Raw genomic sequence first — 20,177 nt, forward strand, 5'->3', positions numbered from 1 at the left:
AGATGGCTATATAAATTTTCCAGGTCTTATTTGTTTTTTATTGTCTAGACTTAAGAAAATGATGGAGGGAATGTTAAAAATGCAGATGAAACTTAAAAGTGTACCCCACATATCTTTCTTCTGTGGAGAGTCGATTGTTAAACATTGATCAACACACCCTGGAAAAAAAGGCCCAACTTGTAATTTACAGCCTGTTCCATCTGAAGTTCCATTATTAGCTCCTATTTCTATATGGCTTTAAGGTATGGATACTACTTTCCCCTTTGAAGAAACTGAGGCACAGATTATTAATGATTTTTCCCAAGTTAAACCAGATGGTGTCAGAGCTGGGATTTGAACACCAAGGTTTGCATTTCAGCTACTGCCTGTGTGACCTTGGGCAAATAAATCACTTAAGTTATCTGTAATTCAGTTTCCTGAAAGTGAGAGAAAAGTTAGACTAAGTCCAAGTGTGTGTGTGTGTGTGTGTGTGTGTGTGTGTGTAGATGTCCAGCTCTAAATCCATGAAGTTATGACCCTGTAGTCTTTACTCAGTTGTCTGCAGGATAACATTCAAAGATGGGATGTTTTCATTAAGAATCTGTATTTTTGGGGCAGCTAGGTGGCACGGTGGATAGAGCACTGGCCCTGGAGTCAGGAGGACCCAAGTTCATATCTGGTCTCAGACACGTAATAATTGCCTAGTTGTGTGTGAACTTTGGCAAGTTACTTAGTCCCACTGCCTTATAAAAACTAAAAACAAACAAAAAGAGCCTGTATTTTCATTGAATGACATAGAGACCCCAAATTTTCAAATTCCCCAAGTTTGAAAATTGCTCTCTGTAACTATACCCATTGGGAAAGTTATACTGAGGTCCAAGAGAATTGTTATAGTCACTGAGACCTGAGCTCCTCGCCTGAGGAGATGATGGTCCGATAGGTAAGCCCTGAAGTGTTGTAGGACAACAGATGGAGAATTGGGAGACCTGGGTTTCTCGTCTTAGTTGTGTGACCTTCTCTGACCTCAATTTCCTTAAATGAAAAAGAGGGTCCCCAGTTCTGTGAATACATAAACTCCTTAACAACCTTAACCCTAAGCCTTTCTTCTGGGTACCCCCCTCCCCAAGCAAAATGACCTCAGATTGCAGCCTCATCTACACACACAAACTCAGTCAAACAGATATAGACAGACAAATAAACAGACAGATACACAGACACAGACCCACAGACACACCATAGACACACACAGACACAGATACTCAGAAACACAGACACACATAGACTCACATAGACATAGACACAGACACATAGGCCCCCACACTCAGACACACATAGACACATAGACCCAGGCCCAGATACATAGACATAGATACCCATATATTCAGACACACAAACACACATAGAGACATAGACAGACATAAAGACACACAGACACACACACCACACACTCTCTCTGGGAAAGTCATTCTTATTGATTTTTTTTTTAGAAAAACTGAACAGCAGCCTGGGGCAGAGGAATCCAGCCCTGCAACCCAGATGCTGACAGCTGTGCAAACCCACCCCTTCCCCCCTCTCCTGCCCTCCCCCTCCTCTCTGCCTCGCTTGTGGTTACTGTTGGAGAAGTCAGTCCCCATGGGAACGATGAGCTTGGAATTTTCAAAGCCTATTCCACCTCAGAGACCCTTCTGCTTGGCTAGAGGCCTGACTCCATTTGGGGCATGGGGGGTGGGTGGAGAGATCCTATCCCCCCCCCATATTCATCCCCTGAATTCTCTGGGAGGGGAGTGGTGGGGGTGGTCCCCATCCTCTCCCTTAAAGGGCCAAACCCCTCTGGAGAATAGAGCTAGTTTCTCCCTTACTCCAAGGCTGGGGATTTGAACGAACCCCAACTCAACCTGGGCCACTTCACACCCCCTCCTCAGTTCTTGCTCTGATGGACTAAGCGGATATCCAGTTTAGGGGTGGGGAAGGAGAAAGTAAGAACAAAGAAAAGGAAAGTCATTTCCTGCCCAGAGGAAGGAAGAGAGAGCGGCTTGGACCCAGCCCTCTCCTGAGCCTCGGTCCAGGGGTGAGGGAGGAGCTGGAACTAGAGGTGTTGAGTTCCCCACCCTCTCCCCTCCCACAAAGGAGGGTCTAGCAGGTCTGGAAGGGTCTGCCTTTGTCACTTGCTTGGTCAAAGTCCAACTGTAGGAGGGGACATTTCAGGTCACCCCAAAAGTCTGTAGCGTGGTGCAGTCTGTATGTTTGAGTGTGACTTAAAAAACATTTTGGTTTGAATCCAAACTGAGTCATGAAGTTGGGAAAAAGAGAAACCCAGAATTACCTTGCCCCCCCCCTTTTAAAACAGATTTTTTTTTTTTAATTTGGGATCAAAGCCTCCATTTAAAAGAGGTCATTTATCACAGTGCCTGGCCCATAGTAGGCACTTAAATACTTATTCCTTCCCCCCTTCCCCTTTCATCATTCCCACTCTCCCTTATTTGGGGGGAGGTTCCCTTCATGCTTCCCCCAACCTACAAACACATGCATAAACCAAGTCAAGCATTCACCCCCAAAAGGGTAAACAAGAAGCAGAGAAACCAGCTACTTACACAGCGACTAGAGAAATCAAGACTGGAAAGCCTCCCCTTCCCATCTGCCAGTCACAAGCCTTGGGTTCAAGTCCTCCATTCTGCCACTGACTCCCATTTCAACTGACTCCCATTACAAAGCACTTTCTCACAAACACCTTGTGATGGATAGAATCCAAGTATGGCATTATTTCCAATTTTTATTTTCCAGATATGGATAAGTGAGGCTCAGAGGGGAAAGGGACTCCCTACTACTGTTAAGTAATTGGATCCAGATTTCTTTCTGCCACACCATTGCCTCCACAATGAATAGCTAGCTGTAGGATCTGGGGTAAATCACTTCATCTCCCAGACTATAGACTACTTCTCTGCAAAATGGGAGTAATGGTACTCCAGAGTTAGGAAAAAAGTCATTTAAATGTTGTTAATAGATTGACTGGTTCTAGAAACGAGAGTCAGGAAAGTCTGAGAAGGGGAGAGGTTTGGAATTGCCAGTATGGTGCCTGGAGGTAATAAGTGATTAATATATTCTTTAATGTAATCACTGGGAGGAACGAGGGTGTTCCTTTACACAAGTGACTATGTGTGAGGATATTGTGTGTGTATGTCCATACTATAAGAAATAAATTATGTGTACACACACACACACACACACACACAAACACACACAGCTTTAACTTGGTTGATGTTTTAATAAGTTTTGATAAATGCTTTTTTTCTTATTCTTTGTTACAAGGAAGAATGATTCTCCTTGAAAATGAAAATGATGTAAAACACACACAAACACACACACACACACACACACACACACAAACACATACACAGAGTTGGTTGACTTGAGGCTGAAGGGATAGTGGTAAAGCTTGGGTGGTAAGGGAATTCTTCAGAAGGGACACATATGCAGTATTTTGGACTGCCCAGGTCTTGTCCCAGGGGGATGGGCTGGGGTTTTAATCTTCTGTGATAGTTAGGAGTCACAAAAATAGCCTTTCCTTGGCCTCCCTTTCCACTCAGCAGAGATTGGGGGGTGGCTGGGAGGCCCCCAGCAGCTGGGCAACGTTCACTGACTGTTCCACTTGCCCTCAACCTCAGGGGAAGGGTGGATACAGAATGGATTGAGAGGCAGTGGGGAGGGGACGCCTGTAGGGAGAAAATTCTGAACTTGGGGGAGTCCTCTGCTGTCACCCTTTGGTATGCCTTCTCTAGGTCTCAGTTTCCCCATCTGTAAAATGAAAGGGTTGTATTCGATGATCTCTGAAATTGCTCCAGGTTACATTTCTATCATCTGCAAGGAAGTCAGGGAAACCCCCCGAAGGCATCTGTCCCCTAGTTCCTTTCGGACTGATTGTGACCCCAGGTTTCTCTGTGGACAGAGCTGAGGTTCGCTTCTGCCTTTCTGAAAACTCTCCGCCAAGCAGGAGGATTCCCAGCTGGTCCCAAGGACGGGGCGCCACCCGGCCTTGAGCAGGGGACAAGAGGGCCCCGAAGGTTAGCCTCTCAAGGGACTATAGAAACTTTGACCCCCCATCTCCCCCTGCCCTTCACTCCTCTGCCCTGCCCCCCTTCCTTTCTCCATGGGAACCAGACGGGAGTTTCAGGGTCTGCCTTTGGAAGCAGATGCTTGGACTGGGAGAACGCTGTATGTACAATGAGAGGAACCGGGTTCGAATTCTCACTGGACAAGTCACTAAAGCCCTCCGTGCCTCAGTTTCCTTGGCTGTCAAGGGAAGGGGTTGGCCCAGAAGGCTTCTGTTAGCTCGAATTCTTGATTCCCGTCGGGCCGGGCTGGGGGTGTCTCAAGGACACCAGATGCTGTAAGACTTGGGGGGGGGTCTCAGGGCCAATTCCTCCCCCCTCTGGAAGGATCTGGGCAGGGGTGGCTGCCGATGCTCGGCCGGCTAGCTGGGGCTGCCCCGCTCTCCCCCTTCCTCCCTGCCCCGGAGCCGGGCACCGCTGGGGACAGCTTCCCCGGCTTTGTCCGGCTCGGTCCAGCCGCGGGGTCCCCGCGCGGGCCCTCTCCTCCTGCCTCCGCCCGCCCCGCGGGGAACGGGGCTCGGACCCGCGACCCCGCCGCCGCCCGGCCCTTTCCCCAGGGGCCCCGGAGCCCCGCGGTCCGCTCACCTGCGCTCCGGGCGCCGCCAGCGCCGCGCTCCCTCTCGGGCGGCCCCGCCGTGCCTTCTGCCCGGGTCAGGGAGGTAAGCGAGCCTCCCCGCTGACATCACAGCCCCTTCCTTTCTCCCGGCCCCCGGCCTGCCGGCCGCCCTCCCCTCCTCCTCCCCTCCCCTCCCCCGCCCTCCCTCTCCTCCTCCTCCTTCCCTCCCTCTCTCCCTCCCCCACTTTCTCTTCCTCCCTCTTTCCCAGCCGGTCCCACAGCAATCCCTTTACCATAAAAGGTGAAAGACTTCGAGGGGGAACCGCTGGCAGGAAGCAACTCCTTTACCTTCCCCTGGGGTTCTGCGCTTGGCCCCCCTGCCCCGGCACCCCCCTCCTCCCCTCCTCTGACTTGGCTCCCAAAGTTTCTCTGGCCTCGGTTCCCTTTGGCCCCCCACCCTCTCCTCCCCCCGCCCTGCAGGTAGCGTCCCGATTGCTGCCCCCCCCCCCAGGAAGGCTGACCCCCTTCCCGGCTGCCGACTGTCCCAAGGGTCACCGGCCCCACTGTCTCCTTGGAGGTGTGATTTCCCTTCCCCTGGGGGAAGGATCTGGGTGAGAGCCAGCAGATTGGGGCCAAGGCTGGCTGGGAATCGGGGCGCCTGAGTTTTCTACCTCTCAGTCCCTCAGCTCCTGCCATCACACCCCTCCCCCCAAGAATGGGAGGGGGCGAGATGCTCCCTGGACCTCCGCAGCCCCGAAAGGGACAGAGGATGGGGCTCTGATTCGGGTTGATCTGGAGAGGCCCCATCATGCGGCCATATGTGGGGCCAGAGGCAGGAACAGGAGACACCTCTTCTGCAGAGGCCTGGGGAGCCCCGAGCAAAGCAGCTGGAACCAGATATCTGAGGCCAATTTAGATGTAAACAATAACTTCCGCCTTGGTGCGCTCTGATTAAAACCACATCACTGCAGCTACTGATGAAGCTGCCCTTCCCCAGCCCAGGAACCCCTGCACTCTTCTGCTCCTGCCTAGGAGTTAGCAAGGGGCACCCCCCCCATGGGAGAGATCCAACTGGATCAAGACCCTTAAAATCAGCCCATGCTTGAAAGACCTTCCTCACTGTCCACCCCTCCCAAGGATGTCCTTTCCTAACTCTGCTCAGGGCTGATCCGAAACCCAAAGGGAGCTGTTGCTAGCTGGTCCAGATGTCTAATTTTACAGAGGAGGAAACTGAGGTTGAGAGTGGGTAACTGACCACTAAAGTCATTCCTGCTTCATAGTTGCCAGACAGGATTTGAATTTGAGTTCCTAACTTCAAAATCAGTGTTCTTTCCAGGATATCACTCTATCTCTGATAAAAAGGGATGATGATGATGATGGATGGTGATGATGGATGATGATGATGATGATGGATGGTGATGATGGATGATGATGATGATGATGGATGTTGATGATGGTGATGGATGGTGATGATGGATGATAATGAAGGATGATGATGATAATGATGATGACAGGTGGAACCAGGTGGATCAGTGGATAAAGCACTGGCCTTGGAATCAAGAGGAAAGCAGTTCAAATGCAGCTTCAGACACTTGATCCTTACTAGCTGTGTCACCTCGAGCAAGTCATTTAAGCCTGATCATCTCACATCCAGAGCCATCTCCAGTCATCCTGTTTTATATCTGGCTACTGGATCCAGATGGTTCTAGAGGAGGAGAAAGTGAGGCTAGTGGCTTAGCACAGCCCCCCTCATTCAGATCCAGTTCACATTATTATTATTATGGCATCACCTCCTTGATGTCCTTCAAGAAAGAAGAATGAAAACATCATTATGATGGACCAGGAACTGAACCCAGGCTTTTGGCATGGCAGGAGAATTCCAGCACAAAACTACTCATGCATAATAAACCCAAGACATTTTCTCTCCCCCAGAACAAGGGTATTTTTTAAGGGCAGACAGATCTAGACAGTCTCTAAGGAGGAAAGAGAATTGATCATAGTCAGGATGACCTAAATTTCTATTGAACCTCAGATGTTTCCTAGGTATGTGACCTTCTTCACTTCAACTCTCCAAGACTCAGTTTTTTCATCTATAAAATGTTTCATTGTCTTTGTCTCTTCAAAGGACTTAGCTTAGAGTCTGGGACATAATGCTTAATAAATGATTGTTGAATTGAATTGAAATCAGGGTCAGATAACCCACTGATTTCCATCTTCTTTTTCTTATGGGTATCTAATAGACTGTAAGCTCCTTGAGGGTAGGTGTTGTTTTTGCCCTTTTTTGTATTCTCTGAACTTAGTACAATAGTTCTTAGTAATCATTTGTTGACTGACTTTTTGTCTGATCTGACCTCCATCTTGACTATCTGTCAAAGGGGCCACCTATCCTTCATCTCATCTTTCCCTTCTTTGACTTTCAAAATACATTCTACAAAATCAGCACTTTGGGTCTCTGTTTTTTGCCCCAAGTTTCCCAGGGTCTGTAGGTTTCCCATTCTTGACGAGTAGTGGGTCATCTAATTTGCCAACTTAACAAACAAGATAAGGAAATACTATTTTCAAATGAGAAGGCTGAGGCAGTAGGAGGTGATACTTTGGAGGCAATATGGAGAATTAGAGCCAGAAGTCAAAATTAGATCTCCCATGGTCAAGGGATGTTTCCTTTGGACCCTCCAAGGCTAATGGGCCAACCCTTCAGTTCTCAGTGCAGTAAAATGAGAGGAATGGATTAGATCAAGATTAGAGCAAATTCATGGGACTCATGAATTTAGTTGTATTTTATAAAATATTTTGATAATTAAATTTGAATACAGTTGGCTTTCTGTATAATCTTGTGAATTTTAAAATTATTCTGAAAGGGAGTTCATAGACCTCAGCAGGTACTGCCAAAGGTATCCAAGACACAACACACACAAATGCTTATTTCCTCAGGTCTTTGTTGTGTTTTTTTCAATCATGTCTGATTCTATTACCCCATAAAGTGGTTTGCCATTTCCTTCTCCAGTTCATTTTACAGAGAAGGAAACTGAGGCAAACAGGGTTAATTGACTTGCCCAGGATCATAACAGCTAGTAAGTGTCTGAGACTGGATTTGAATTCAGAAAGACTACTCTTCCAGACACCAGGACCGATGATCTGTGTTATATGATGTGCTTCCCCCCCCCCCCATCAGATGATTTCTAAGGAGGAAAGAGAGTTGGCCACGGTCAGGAAGATGTGATTTTTTTTCCAGCTTTTTTTTTGCTAGGCAATGGGGTTCAGTGGCTTGCCCAAGGCCACACAGCTAGGTAATTATTAAGTGTCTGAGGCTGGATTTGAATTCAGATCCTCTTTACTCCAAGGCCAGTGCTCTATCCACTGTGCCACCTAGCTGCCCCAAAAATATGATTTTGAATAGAGTCTCAGATATTTGCCAGTTCCGTCACTTCAGCTTTCTGGGACTGTTTTCTCATCCATAAAATGAGAAAGTTAGTAGGTTCAATCACCTCTAAGGTCCATTTTAGTTCATGGATTACAGACTCCCCAATCAGCTAGGAATCTTTAAATCCTCTAGACTTTGGGTTTTCCACAGGACCTGACTGACTATAAAAGCAAGACAGAATCAGAGGAAGAAAGTTCCTTCTGTGACTCTGGTCCTGGGAGCCCTGGCTCTAGTCCTCTCATTTTTCCTAACTTGGTACTGGTCCTCTTCTGACCCCCCTTTCCTTCTCCATTCACAGGAGCTGGCTTGGCCCTATCAGGGTTGTGACTACAGGCATCTCTCCTTCATTACCAACAGTATCATCAGTGGCAAACTTCCTGGAATGAAACCCCAGGAAGCAAACTGAGAAAATAATCCCAGTTCTCTGTCTGACTTTTCTCCCTAGGCTTTCCGGTTGGCTCACCCTCTTTTCAGGTATTCATTCTCTTTTCCTCTCTGTTGTTCAAAACTAGTGCCTGCTTGGTTCCTGAGAGTAAAATATTTCCTGGATGGTTCTCCTTTGATTCATTGCTAGGGAGAAACCCCAGGGACAGGATTGAAGGGGTTGCAGACTTTTGATACTCTGTTCATGTTAAGCAGACAGGAGAGAGTCCTGAATCTTATCTCATTACCACATTGTGGATAATATGGCTGACACTGTCCCATGGCAAGAGCCTCCCCCTGGAGTCCCACTGTTCCTCATTTCTCTTCTCATAACTGAGGGTTGAAAGCATGCTAGGATAGAGAACTGGGTGGGGGATCATCAGTGGGTGACTGAGCCTGATGCTGCCATTTTTACAGAAGGGCAACCTGAAGCCCAGAGAGATAAAGCTCCTTCCCCATGGTCACATAGTGAATTAAAAGCAGTGTTGGGAATGGAATTCAGATTACAGGATCACAATGTCAGAGGTGGAAGGGACCTTGGAGGCTGTCTAATCCAACTCAGGTTGGAAAAACAATTCCCTTTATATCATTCCCAGGAAGTGACTCGTGGAATGTCAGCACTAGAAGGACCCTCATGAAGCTCAGAATCGGGAGGGGCCTTAGAACACAGGATGTCAGAGTTGGGGGGCCTTTAGAACAGAGAATATCAGAGCTGAGAGGGCTTTTAGAACACAGGATGTCAGAGCTGTGAGGGGCCCTTAGAACACAGAATGTCAGAGCTGGGAGGACCTTTAGATTATAGAATGTCAGATCTGGGAAGACTCTTAGGACACAGGATGTTAGAGTTGGGAGGGCCCTTAGAACACAAAATGTCAGAGCCAGGAGGGTCCTTAGAATATGGGGTGTCAGGACTGGGAAGGCCCTTAGAACACAGAAGGTCAGACCTGGTGAGAGGCTGCCTTGTAACACAGACTATCAGAACTTGGAGAGACAGTAGAACACAAGAATAACAGAAATGTGAGGGACCTAATATCACAGAATATCAGAGCTGCAAGGGACTTTAGAAGAGATAATGTTGGGACTGGATTGTAAAGAGAATGAAAATAAATAAAAAGAATTTCTTAAGCACTGTGCTAAGGGTTGGGATCCACAAATACAAAATCCATAGACCTTGCCCTCAAAGAGCTTATAGTTAAATTGACAGAGAGAAAACAGTGGATAGAAGTGAACAAGGAAGGATGTTTAGGTCTAGAAAGTCACAGGGACAGGGAGCAGAGCCAGAGGGAAGTCAATTTGCCCACACTTTCTATAAGTAATGATGGTAGTAATGACCATTCTCAGCAGAAAGGGGGGGCAAGGACTTGGCAACAGAGCATATGGCAGAAGATGGCTAGGGGGTAGCAGGAAGCAAGCTAGGATGTTTATTACCCATAAATAGGTCCCAGGCGGCCCATATTTGATGCTATACACTCACTACAAGGTGAGACAGTACACTAGGAGACATTACAATAGGAGACAGATCAGGTTGGGGGGTGAGCACTGGAGGAGAAAGGAGAGAGAGAGAGAGAGAGAGACATGAGAGACAGAGAGAGAGGAGAGAGAGGAGAGAGAAAAGAGAGAGAGAGAGACAGAGAGAGAGAGAGAGAGAGAGAGAGCAAGTGAAGGGGGAACTCAGGGCAAATTGTCAGGTATATGCAAATTATATGCAAATTAGTGAAAATGATACAAATGTGACCCTCCTTTCTTACTCCCTTGGGGAGTCTTGGTGAGACCTCACTGCAGAGTTCTGGTAGGCACAGATCAGGTTACATGGGGGAGTGGGGAGGGGAAAGCAATTCCAACCAGATGTGCCCCAAACTTGATGTCTTTGGCTCCCTAGGGGTTGGAGGGGGGCTGGGGGGTGGTGTACTGGTCCATTGCATCTCAGGCCATACTGAGAATCAAGGGCAAGACAGAAAAAAGGCGACTGTCCTTTGTCTAGCCTTGTCTCCCTCCCATCTGGGTGACCCCACCCTCTCTCACCCCCCCAAGGGGAAAGATCAGCTTTCTGGCCCACAATGGGGCTCACCTGATCCCAGAGCTGGCAGACTTTGGAGTCTGGATGCCAAGAACTGTTGCTTCCTCCTCTTGTCCTCCTCCCTTCTTGCTTCTCCCTTTCCTTCTCCCTGCTATCCTTCCCCTCCCTCCCCAGGATCCTACTTTTTCATTTTATTTTGCCCCTCCTTTCCCACCCACCCCTTCTTCTGTGATGTCCCTTTGAATCTTCCTCCACTCCCTCTCTTCAAATTGGGGCTTCAGCAACACAAATGACACATCACAAACCCAGGCTGGAGAGCTGCAATCAGAGAGCATCACAGGGTAATGTTGGCTGGGTATCTCCGACAAAGCAGCAAGAGTGAAGTAGTAATAGACAAAAAGTTTATACTCTGTGGTTGAGGATGCGTTTCAACCTCATACAGAACTAAGACTAGAATCAAAAAGAACTTTTTTTTTTAAAAAAATATTTATTTATTTAAGGCAGTGGGGTTAAGTAACTTGTCCAAGGCCACATAACTAGGCAATTATTAAGTGCCTGAGGTCAAATTTGAACTCAGGTACTCTTGACTCCAGGGCTGTTGCTCTATTCACTGAGCCACCTAGCTACCCTCAAAAAGAACTTTTGAGCTTTTCTTACTTCAGTGCAAGAAGGGGGATTGTTGATGGTATGCCATTTAAAAATATATATGTATATATATGTATATATTTGCAAGGCAATGGAGTTAAGTGACTTGCCTAAGGTCACACAGCTAAGTATTAAATGTCTAAGACTGGATTTGAATTCAGGTCCTCCTGACTCCAGGGCTGGTGCTCTATCCACTGCACCACCTAGTTACCTCAATGGTGTGCCATTTTTGAGTTGGATTTTGAGACATCAACCTCTCACAGACTCTCCTTATGTCTAGAACCCAGTAAATTGAACTATGTACAGGGTAGCGTCCATGTAGCTAGGGTCAGAGTTTTATTGTTTGTGAGAGGAACCATTCTAGGTTTCCAGGACACACAAACATTCTGGATTCACAGACACCTAGTCTTCAGTAGCCTTTACCTGAATAGTCCTGAAGACTATTTTATTTAGATAATGTCAGGAAAAACTTCCTAACAATTTGACCTATCTAAAAAAGGGGGTAGCCTGCTTTAAGATGGTGGCTTTCCCCTCTCTGGAGATTATATTTTAGGCAGCATCTGGACAACCACTAGTCAGGTCCATGTGGAGGGGATTTGTGTTCAGGTTGGATTGCATGACCTCCATGGCTCTCCATCATGAAGCTAAGAGAAACAGTAAAGCAAGAATTAGGTTAGGATTGGGGGGGGTGGAGAAGATCAGTGCTCTCAGGAATGAGTGCTCAGCTATATTGTCCTAATGTAGCATTTGTTCTCTATCTCAGAGGGAATCTTACACTCTATAGGGCCTGGATTGTGTGGTTGGGTGAAAAGGACACTGACTGAGAAACAGGAGCCCTGAGTTCTAGCCTCACCTCTCCCACTAATTAGTTTTGAGACTTGACTTTCTCATTCTGGGACTCAGTTCCCCTTTTGTAAAAGGAGGGGTTATATTACCCTTAATAGTACTGACAGTCTATGTTCCTTAATGCTTCCCAGACAGCTTTTGTTCTAAGGGCCTTCCCAGCTGTGACAAACTGGGTCCTAAGAGGACATCCCTCCCAGCTCTGATGACCTGTGTCCTTAGGGTCCTCCCAGCTGTGACATTCTGTGTTCTAAGGACCCTCCCAGTTCTGACATTTTGTGTTCTAAGAGCCCACCCAGCTTGGACAGTCTATGTTCTAAGGGCCCTTCCAGCTTTGACATCCTCTGATTCTAGTGCTAGTCACTAATGACTTTTAGGCAAGTCACCTCTCTTTCTAGGATTCAGTTTCCCAATCTGTCAAATAGGGCTAATTCCTGCCCTGCCCTGCCCTGCCCTAGGATAGGAGTCTGTGGTGAGGAATCCAATGAGCTCATGGCTGTGAGAGAGCTCTGATAAGGATGAGGGGCTGTGTAAGTGTGAGGTCACTATGGATCCAGAGAAGACTCTGTCCAAGATAGGACCCAATTCAATAATGAATGAGCAAACAACAGAATATTTCCTTCTCTGCTTAAGAAAAGTGTTATGAAGTCTTGTCTCTGATTCTTCCTTACAGGCTCCCCATTGCACTGGCTTTCCTTCTGACTCCTAGGTGATGGGGGGTGGGGGGAATACAAGGATGTAGCCTCGAAAAATGGAAAAATGCTTCCAAACATCCTGCTTTGCAATCTTGAGCAGTTCTTGAAACATGTGGCTTTCATTTTTATCTATTGGAATCTTTCTCTCACTTCAATAAGTAACTAAGGTACCCCTGCCTCCTGATGCCTACCTCCTCCAGTCTCTCCAACCTTCTCTCTTTGGCTTACAGCTATCACTTGGCTCATAAGAGTTTTGTGGAACTGTCTTTCCCTCAGTTAGACTGTAAGCTTCTTGAGAGTAGACTCTTTTTTTAAAAAATATTTTATTTTGAGTTTTACAATTTCCCCCCCACAGAAGACAATCTGCCGGTCTTTACATTGTTTCCATGTTGTACATTGATCCAAGTTGAGTGTGATGAGAGAGAAATCATATCCTTAAGGAAGAAACAAAGTATGAGAGATAGCAAGATCAGACAATAAGATATCAGTTGTTTTTTTCCTAAATTAAAGGTAATAGTCCTTGGTCTTTGTTCAAACTCCACAATTGTCTGTCTGGATACAGATAGTATTCTCCATCGCAGACAGCCCCAAATTGTCCCTGATTGTTGCACTGATGGAATGAGTGAGTCCATCAAGGTTGATCATCGCTCCCATGTTGCTGTTAGGGTGTACAATGTTTTTCTGGTTCTGCTCATCTCACTCAGCATCAGTTCATGCAAATCCCTCAGGCTTCTTGAGAGTAGACTCTTGATGGTATTTAACATTGTGAACCCAAAACTAAGCATAGAGAAGGTGATTATTAAATGCATATTGGTGGTAATCAGGGAAGCCACCCTGAATAACTGGAATGGGGTTCCTCTAATTTAAGGATGATGTTCTTTCTTCTGGAAGACTAGAAAACATCAGAAAGGAGATGCATGACATGCATGTGAATTGGATTTGAGTGAGGGGTGTAGTGCTAGGTCTGCAGTTGACTGGAGATAGCCCCAAATGAGAGCCAATCAGGGTTAAGTGATTTTCCCAGAGTCATACAACTAGTAAGTGTCCGAGGACTGAGGACTCCAGTCCTTCTGAACTCAGAGCACCAGCACCATTTAGCTACCATGGAGGATCCACTGTACCATTTACCTTGGAGGATGAGCAGGCATGCTGAAAGACTTTCCCCATCTATTATAATTCCCCAGGGTCTCTGTCACTGGGGTCTGTAACATAAGGGATTGAACAGGAAGAATGCTCACTCAGCTCAGGAGGTTTAAAAGAAGAATCAACTCCTTTCTCCTCTCTCCTTTTTTCTCTTTTTTGTCTTTTCCCCTCCATCACTTTCCTCCCCTCTGCTCCATTTCTTTCTTCTTCTTCTTCTCTCTCTCTCTCCTTCTCTCGCTCTTGCTCTCGCTCTCTCGCTTTCTCTCTCTCTCTCATCCTCTGTTTCTTTCTTTTTCTCTATCTCCATTTCCCCTGCCCTCTTCTTTCTCTTCCTCTTTTTCTCTCTCCCTCTTTCTCTCTCATCTCTTTCTCTCCTCCCTTCCTCTTCTTCCTCTAACTCTGTCTCTCCCCCCCTTCTCTATCTAGGTCTCTGATTTTAAGTTTCTCTTTGTGTTCTCTCCTCTCTTCTTTTCAGCTGTCTTTTTCTTTCTCTCTTTTCTCTTTCAAGAATATTAAGACTCTTGCTAGCATCCCATAGGTGTTCCAACGAGGGCACTGGGAGGGGATTTCTCGCTCCTCCCACTCTCCTTCAGCAGTTATGAAAAATACCTGTATATGGCAGTGAGGGATTTTCATTTGGGGGTTAGTGGTCTCTAAGGTGGGGCCTCCATTCTCCTGGGGAACTGTCATCTGACCCCAAAAGGTTTCCAATCAGCTAACCAGAGGGGAGGGGAAAATGAGCATCGTATCATTCTCTTCACAATAGCTAATTATGGGACTCATCTCAGATACAAATCTACTCTTGTAGTCCCCCTCTCTGCCCACACTATTATGCAGCTTCCCAATCCCCAAACTTTTCAACTGAGTGTTGATCCCTTCAGACAATTATAACCCCATGGAAGATGGAATACTTACAGTAGTAGCTTTGAAGGTACCATTGGAAAAATTCCCACCCCAGAACCAATACTTAGCCCCTTTTCCCCAGTTTACTGGCAGCTGATGCCCCTTAGGCAGTGGTACAGAGCAGGAGCAGTACCAATCATTTTTTTTTTGCAAGTTAATGGGGTTAAGTGACTTGCCCAAGATCACACAGCTAGGTAATTAATAAATGTCTGAGGTCAGATTTGAACTCAGAGCCTTCTGACTACAGGACTGATATTCTATCCACTGTACCACCTAGCTGCCTTAGCTCCAATCATTCTTGCCATTCATTTCAAACTATAATGGATTCCAGGGCTCCTCATTCCCCATCACCTCAAGCATCTAGTCAGTCACCAGATCTTGGCTTCTTTGACCCATCACTATCCCTTACATCTGATCTCCTGTAACATCACCCTATTCCTACCCCAAGTCTCTACCTAGGTTGTCTCCTTGATTCTCCTAAAGTTCAAGTTTGACCATGGCAACCCTCTTCTCAATAAACTCTAGTGTCTCCCTATATTCTCTTGCATCAAATATGAGCAGTTAAGTGGTGCAGTAGATAAAGCTTCAGTCCTAGAGTCAGGAGGACCTGAGTTCAAATCTGCCCTCAAACACTTGCCACTTAGGTGTGTGACCTTGGGCAAGTCACTTAACCCTGATTACCTTGCATCCAGGGTCAGCTCCATATTTTTTCCACTGGACCTAGATGACTCCAGAGGAAAAAGTAAGGTTGGTGACTTAACACAACTCTCCCTCATTTAAATCCAATCCATGTTCTTGTCAAAGCATCTGTTCCCTGATGTTATGGGGGGTCTTTTCCAAAAATAAATGAAAACAGGATCAAATATTATTTCATTTTTATGCCATCAATCTTTAAGTTGTGCTTTTGTCTATAGCTTTTAAAGTCCATAAGGAAAAAGGGAAGGAAATAAATATGTATAAGGCAGCTGATGAGGGCTAAGAACTTTACAATTATCTCTTGATCTCAACAAATCTGGGGGTGGTTCTTATTATCCTCATTTGATTTGCTCAGACTCACACAGCTAGTATCTAATGTTAATATTTGAACTCAGCTAGCTCCTAATTCTAATGAGTGTAGTACATTATTAGTAGTATTATGGGTATAATACAATTTATTATTATTATTATTGGAGTTTGTATATATTTACGGATGAAGGCAGCTAGGTGGTACAGGGGATAGAGCGCCGGGTCTGGTGATGGCAAGCTATTCAGGATCTTTGCCAAGAAGACCCCAAATGGGGTCGTAAAGAGTCAGAGGTACCCGAAATAACTGAACAGCAATGGAAACCCTAGACTTGAATCAAACCTGTGTTTTGTTCAAGGACGTTTGCCTTCCTCTAATTGTGGGTATAAACAACAACAGCAACAACAACCCAGGGAGAAATCCAGAAAGCATGATTCACTCAAAGTTGGAACCCTTTCAGGGGAGCAGGTCCTTCTTACTCAAGTCCAGAAGAAAAGAGGGAAGGAATGGAAGAGGTTTCTTCTTTTAAGCCTCTTGATCTTGAGTGAGTGGCTTAGTCTTCTGGCATATTGGGCAATCATCTTTCTTTCTTTCTTTCTTTCTTTGTTTTTTTGCAAGGCAATGGGGCTTAAGTGGCTTGCTCAAGGTCATACAGCTAGGTAATTATTAAGTGTCTGAGATCACATTTGAACTCAGGTCCTTCTGACTCAGGGCCGGTGCTCTATCTACTTACAGCACCACCTAGATGCCCCTTGGATAATCATCTTTGACATAGCTTTCAGGGAAGAGATCTTGGAAATCAAAAAGTGGTGTTCACATCATCTCAAAGTGCTAGTGGGTCACTCCTGAGCCAGAGCACACATCCCTCCTCACAGAGAGCATGGCCAGCTCCTTTGGAAGTGTCCCAAGGCAGAAGATCAGGTTATATCCCTCATTAATCCCATTATGAATGTATATTGAATCAAAGAATGAATGTCGCTGAAGCTTAGCCTCAGTTTCCCCATCCATAAAATGGGAATAATAATACATTATTTTTAAAACATGAAGGTTGTGAACTGGGCATGCTTCTACTTCTCCTCTCCTCCAGTTCTGAGAACTATTTGAGAGAGAAGCAAGGGGTAGCTAGCTGGTATAATGGAGTCAGGAAGAGCTGAGTTCAGATCCAGCCTCAGTCACTTACTGTGTGACCCTCCAAGTCACTAATCCCAATTGCCTTAAAAAAAAAGATGGTGGGGAGAGATATTGTAAGGATCAGGAATAGTATGAATGTGAAAAAGCATAGTGTTGAAGGAAGGGAACTAGTCTTGGAGTCAGTTCAATTCAAATTCTGAGTCTGTCATATAAGATTAGCTGTATGATCTTGGGTAAGTCATTTTGCTTCTGTTTATCTCTTCTTCTCACCTGTAAAATGGGTATAATAATCCTTGCACTCATAGGGCTGTCACAAAATTTTTAAACCCTGGAACATAGAATAAACAGCTTCGTGAAAGAGACTTTAGGAACTCCACAGATGAGAAGGGTTCTTAACCCTCCTTCTTCCCTTTCCTTTCCCATCTCCCTTATATCCATGGGAAGGGTAAGGGATAGAAATGGTTCTAAAGACTCTACTTGAATTGTATTCTTTAGGGGTTATCAATGCTTTCCATATTAACCCTCTACCAGCAACTCAGGGGTCAATCGCATTCTTATCAAGACCTAAGGATGCATTGGGGAGGCTTGAGGAGGTTGCCAGAAAAGGAATTATAGGAAAAAATTGGTTTAAAAACCACCATCAAAGAAATGGATAATCACTAAAGAAGATGGGTTGGTCAGAAGCCTGTTGCAAAGGATAACAGATGGACAGTTTATGTGCTCCACTAGCATTCTCGAAACATTCAGAGAAAGCATGGAGAACCCCCAGGTTTGGGTGGGCCCCTGAAGGGGATTTATGGGATGTCAAGAATCAACCTTGTCTCCCCTGGGCAGGCCTAGACAAGTTGGGAACAGTATGGTTGGAGGGAACACTCCACTTCCATAAGATTGACAGACCCTTTGGAGTATTGGAGAAGTCTCTATAAAAGAGATACTACTCAGTCCAATCTCTCCTACCTCTAGGATGCCCTCTGCCTTTGTTTCCCAAAGAGCTCTCAAATCAGACTTTAGAACTGAGGACCCCAAACTACAGGCAAGAGAGGGATCCACCAGGAAACCTAACCTCCCACCTCCCTTCCCTGAGCCTCATTGCCAGGGAGTCGGGCTATGTCAACAGCTGTCTCAGCTCTAAATCCTCACTGATTCCAGAGGCTTGAGTCAGCTGTGTCCTAACCCAGTTCATTCCCACGGTTGGGGGCCTGCTCCCCTGCTCAGGGCTGTCTGGAGCCAGACATTTCCCCACCTCCCTCCCCCATCACCATCCATACTTCCAACACGTACATTCCTCCATAGTCCAAAATCCAGGCAGGTAGAAGGGGACCCTTGGACCCAGGGGAGTGAAAGCAGGTCCTCCCACTGACCCTTAAGATTGCCCCATGAAAGGTGACTTGGGTTTTAGAGATGGAGAGGCTCATTCTATCCTTCTCGGTCTCACAGAGGCTCCCTATAGAGGTAGAAATCATAAATACTGCCCATAGCATACATTTTCTGGGAATTTCCAACCCCCATACTCTACTCTCTTTTGAGATGTTTATTGATCTCTTCTGTTTTACAACATTATCACTTCCCAATGGTTCCCCCATTTCCCAATAGAATCCTCCCTTGTAAGCACAGCTGAGCAACAATCTTGGGGCACATAGGCCAAGTCTGAAAATGAAGGTCACATTCTGCATTGGAATTCACCACTTCTCTGCCAAGACACAGAAGCCATGGTTCACCATTAGTCCTCTGAAGTCACTGCATCCATCAGAGTTTTAAAGTCTCTCAGGATTGTTTATCTTTTTAAATTATTATTTTTGTTATTGTTCAGCCATTGAGTCATGTCTAACTGTGACTCTGTTGTCCATTTCACAGCAATACTATTCATGGGATTTTCTTGGCAGGGATACTGGAGTGGTTTGCCGTATCTTTCTGTATTAAATTATTAGGGTTACTGTCTAAATGATTTTCTGGGTTCTGCTCATACTACTCTGCATCTATTCATATAAGTCTTTACAAGTGTTTCTGAGCTCTTCACATTCAGCCTTTCACATGCATTACATTCATGTACCTCCATTTGTTCAACCATTCCTTAGTGCATTCACTTTGCTTTTTCAGAGGTGATACAGTGGATAGAACCCCAAGCCTGGAAATGGGAAGACCAGACTCCTAAGATATTGGTGTGACCCTGAACAAGTCATTTAACTCTTTTTTGCCTCAGTTTTCTCATCTTTAAAGTGAACTAGAGAAGGAAATAGCAAACTGAGACCCCCTTCCTTCTTTCAATGAGATTTCTGTCCTGACTTTATCCCTATTCCCTTACTGAACTTTCATCTCCCATTTAGTCCCCATCCCTCAAACCCCAGATCTCTTTACAAAGTCTACCCAAATAGTATATAGTCTGTCTCCCTCTGAGCAATGCACACCTTTGAGGACATAGGAGAGAGTGAAGGAGAACCCTTGTCTCCAGAAACTGTCTTCCCCTGCCCCTTATGCATTAGTTAAATGTCTCTGGGACCTCTATAGTAGAAGAGAAAAGCCATTTCTTCATCCCAGGCTCCTTTCTCTTCTCTGTTTCCTGAGGATTTTTTTGAAAAAGGAAAGAACTCAAAATTGTCAGAGTTGGGAGGATCCTTAGAACATAGAATGTCAGAGCTGGGAGGGAACCCTTAGAAGACAGGATAGAGGAGCTGGGAGGGCTCAGAATGCAGAATGTCAGAGTTGAAAAAAAATCTTAGGAAATGGAATGTTAGAGCTAGTAAGGATCTTAGAACAGAGGGTGTCAAAGCTAGAAGGAACTTAAGGTCAAAGAATATTAGAGCACAGCTAGACCTTAGAAAATACCTATTTCAACCCCCTCATTTTACAGATAAACAAAGACTTATTTGGATATAAAATTCTGCCAGGGCCCCAGGCTACACCCTGAACTGTTTCCAATTGCACAGATTGGTGTGTGCCAGTAAATACAGAGCCTATCGACGGAACCCACAGTTTTTGTCTGAATCTGATAAGCTCTGGAACTTGCCTGGCCCTGTGCCCACCATACTCACTGGTTTCCTCCTTTTCTAAAGGGGAAGTTTCCTGCTGAGAGGAACATTTGTCCCTCACCAGGTGCCCATGTTGTAGTCTTGGTGCTTGAAGACCTGAACCTGGGCTTGGACATCAGCAGGACCTGAGGTTGAGGGTCAGTGGGTGAATCTGAAGGGTTATTTGGTCCAACATGTCTCATTGTAGAGATAGCCAGAGACAGACCATAAAGTTTGGATCATGTAGGTGCTGTCACCTATCACCAAGAGACTCAAGCTTTCTTAAACTCTCAGATTTACAGGTGGA

At 45.7% G+C, this 20,177-nt stretch overlaps 1 protein-coding gene across 4 annotated transcripts in view; it reads right to left on the minus strand.

The window, feature by feature from the left end:
- Window positions 1–4,782, minus strand: part of FBLIM1 (filamin binding LIM protein 1) — a 43,022-nt gene extending 38,240 nt beyond the window's left edge. For 3 of the 4 annotated variants that reach the window (XM_074218361.1, XM_074218360.1, XM_074218359.1), the window contains exon 1: window positions 4,671–4,782. The gene's annotated coding sequence lies outside the window, so the exon portion shown is untranslated. The remainder of the gene's footprint in view (window positions 1–4,670) is intronic. The other variant, XM_074218362.1, reaches the window with a different exon arrangement.
- Between the last annotated feature and the right edge of the window lie 15,395 nt (window positions 4,783–20,177).

Source organism: Macrotis lagotis, chromosome 1, assembly GCF_037893015.1.
Source record: "Macrotis lagotis isolate mMagLag1 chromosome 1, bilby.v1.9.chrom.fasta, whole genome shotgun sequence".
NCBI classification, from domain to species: Eukaryota; Metazoa; Chordata; class Mammalia; order Peramelemorphia; family Peramelidae; genus Macrotis; species Macrotis lagotis.